Below are 3353 nucleotides of genomic sequence, written 5' to 3'. Positions count from 1 at the left end.
TAATGAATCATCGCCTCAAAGCCAGCCTTGGACGCTGGCTCTGACCACCAGGGGAACATCGTGCCCCTGCGTGGCCCAGCGTTCACCCTCCGAGAGACTCTGGGCGGGGCCGGATAGGTAAATCTGGAAGCCTCTGGAGACCCCTTGGTTCCTCCAAGCCGCACCAGAAAACGACTTAACTTATTCCTGAGGTGGGGGCTGCAGGTGAGGGGATTTAATGAGCCCTTTGGGGAGAGCTGAGGCAAGGAAGCTGGTGACTGCGCTGTTTGCATCCCCATGCCGAAACTGGCAGCTTTTCTGGGGGTGTTGGTGGGAGGCTAGCCCAAGTTCCACCCTGGAGTGGAAACTTCGGGAGGGCAAGGTTAGGCCTCATATTCTAAGTCTCAATCTCCTTCCCTTCTCCCTGCATGAGCAGCGCTGGTTTGCCGACCCCGATCGTCACGCCTACTCAAGTTCTCTCAGACAAGATCAAGGCCCCAGGACGGAAGGCTTTGTGGGGAGACAGGAAGATTAAAGTGGGGGTTCCACTGGGACCTCGTTACATTCGATTGTCCCGATCCTCTCCCCCCCCCCTTTTGTGTATCTTGGGCAGTTAACATATAAGTGCTTCCATTTTCCAGATACTGTCAAAAGCACTTTGGTATATTAACTCATTTAAATCTCTCCACACCTGTACGATATAGTTTCTACTATCACCTCCATTTTACTGAGGGTAAACTGGCTCTGTGGTTCAGTCCCGCGCGTCCCAGACTCTGGCTTCGTGATCTCAGCCTCCCGGCTAAGCTGTCCTAGGAGGCTGGGCCTCAAACGGTGACAGGGGCAGCTCCAGGCTGGGGAGCTGCCCTCCGAATGGCGTGCACCCCTGGGGGGACCTGCATTTGTGCTGACCAAACAGGAAGGGTCCTGGCCCTCTAGAACGGTCAGAAGGTTGCGGCTTGGGTGAAGGCAGCCGGGGGCTGCAGAGGCGGTGTGGGATGGGGTGGCCTCTCCCTCCCGACTCACGACCCCATCTTGGAGGTCTCTCCCGGGCAGGTCCATCCCTCCTTTGGGCGGGCCAGCTTCTTGAAGGGCTGCCCGGATCGCAGCTTCGAATCCCTGAAGGGGTTCTGATTTCTCAAGTTCAGCCCTGGCCGGGCGCGCAGCCCGGCGACTCGGCAGCCGGGAGGTGTCCACCCAGACTGTGCTCCCTCCATTCCGCGCTCCGTGCGGAAGACCAGGCGCAAGGGCACGGGAGGGTGGCCGGCGTTTCTGTGAGGCCAGAGGGCCGCGCGAGTGGAGCTGGGCGCGGGGGGCAGACGGGTCGCGTCTGCGCTCGGCAGGGGCGCGAGGCTCCAAGGCCGCCGCAGGGGGACGCCCCGCGGACCCCGCTGCTCCCCGCCCTCCCTCCGCGGGGGTCGGGGCCGCTGCAGGAGGAGCCAGGCGGTGTTCGCCGCCGCGGGCGGAACCTGGGGGACGCGTGATGCCGGCGGTTTCCGAGACGGTTCCGCCGAGGCAAAGCAGCCAGGAGAACGGAACGAGGCCGCGGGGTGGGGGAGAAGCGTAAAGGCTGCGGTCTCGCCAGCGAGTTAGTGTTCGCCCTTCGCCTGCATGACCCTCCCTCCCTCACACCCCAGGCATTCCGCCTAGGCCTCTCAGCCCCGCGGACGGTCCGGGTCACCCGGGGGCCGGGGGCGGGCGCTTTGCGGACGTGGATTACCACCACTCAGACGCGCGGGCCCAGGAGTGGCGAGGGGAGGGCAATGTCTGTCCAGGTCCCGGCCAGGCCACCTCTGAGTGTGTCGCGGACAGCCCTGCTGGCTGAACTGCGGGAGGCTCCTAGGGGCGTGTGCTAGGTCAGCAAAGGGCTCAGCCGGGCTCCCAGCCCCGCGCGCGCCGCCTCTCTGACCCCCCAGCCTGTCCCGAGAGAGGCCACGTGAGGTCCAGGGGGGCCTTTCGGGGACACTCCACCAGCTTCTCGGGTCCCCCAACTCCTTTGGCAAACTTCCTTGATTTCTTCCCCTTCCCCTTCAGGGACTCCCGTTTTTCCCAAGAATTGGCCTCAACTTCGATGGAGGGCAAGCACTAGGATTTTGTTCAGGATCTCTAGAACCATGCACAGAATAGAGGCTCAAGAAATGTTGATTGAACGAATGGATACATGGGGGGAACGGAGAAGAGGCCCAGGGCTGCTGATGGGAGGGCGATCCGAGATGCGGGCCAGCAAGGCCATAGAGATTCAATTCCTGGGGGAGGAAAGCAGGGGTCAGGAAACGCCTGCCCTAACTGCCACCCTTAGGTTAGTCGTTAGTCAGAGGCGAAGGATGGAGGGCCTCCCCAGAGGCAGTGAGTGACTGGTTAGGTGCAGTCCCCAGCTGGGGAAGCACTCCTACCCAATGCAAAAGGAATGGACCAGAAACTGCACACAGGTCCCCTATGCCCCACAGGTCTCTACAGGAGAGAAAAATGGGAAAAATTTGACCAGATCTGCAAGCAGAGAAAAGAGCCCCAGGCCTGCAGAGTTGAGGGACCTGGGCCCAGAAAGGCCCCCAGAACAGTGACAGAGTAGTGTCTGGGGCAGATTGATGATGGAGGCAGCCAGGAGGCTGGGCAGAGACAGCATCAGACTCAGGGCCAGTAAAGCCCAAGGTAGGTCCAGGCCTGAGGACACACTGGACAGAGCTGCAACGTCAAGGTGTCAGGCAGCGGGCTCCAGATCTGGGAACTAGTTGGTGTGGAGGGGAGGCAGGGGCAGGGGCACAGGGCCTGGTCATCTGTAGGCCTCTAGACCTAAGGGTGCTGTGGGAAATCTTGCAGACTCAGGTTCTAACTAACCTCTTCCCTCCCACAGCCTCAACTTCCCCAAGGTGGGAGGCTGTATAGCCTCCTGGTTTGAATACCTTCTCTGTCATTAGTTGGTGGTCTGACCACAGGCAAGTTACTGGTCCTTTTTGGGCCTCAAGTTCCTCATCTGTAACATAGGGATAGCCCTACCCTAATGGATGTTGTGAAGATTGAGTTCGTATGCGTAAAGCTCACACTAGAGTTTAAAGTTCTATTAGTCGTTCTGGTTAATAGGAAGGAGCGGTGAGTCTGCAGACCCCGTCTGGCTCCCTTCCTCCGGCACCCTCCCCCTCCCTTGCCACTGCTCCCGGGAGCCCCAAGGCCGAGGCCAGTCCACCAAATGCTCTGCCCCAGAGCCTCAGTAGGTCCAGGCCTCGGTGGAGTCAGGTAGTGGCTAGGGCAGGGTGGGAGGCACCGGGTGCAGGCTGCTTTGCTTCCAGAAAAGCAAAAAGGAAGGGAAAGACCTTATCTTGAGTATTCTCTACGTCCCTGGCCCCGTGCTAGGCATGAGGAAAGCAAAGGGAAAACAAGAG

The sequence above is a fragment of the Felis catus genome, chromosome C1, assembly GCF_018350175.1.
Source record: "Felis catus isolate Fca126 chromosome C1, F.catus_Fca126_mat1.0, whole genome shotgun sequence".
Classification (NCBI taxonomy): Eukaryota; Metazoa; Chordata; class Mammalia; order Carnivora; family Felidae; genus Felis; species Felis catus.
Note: the sequence above shows the minus strand (reverse complement) of the source record.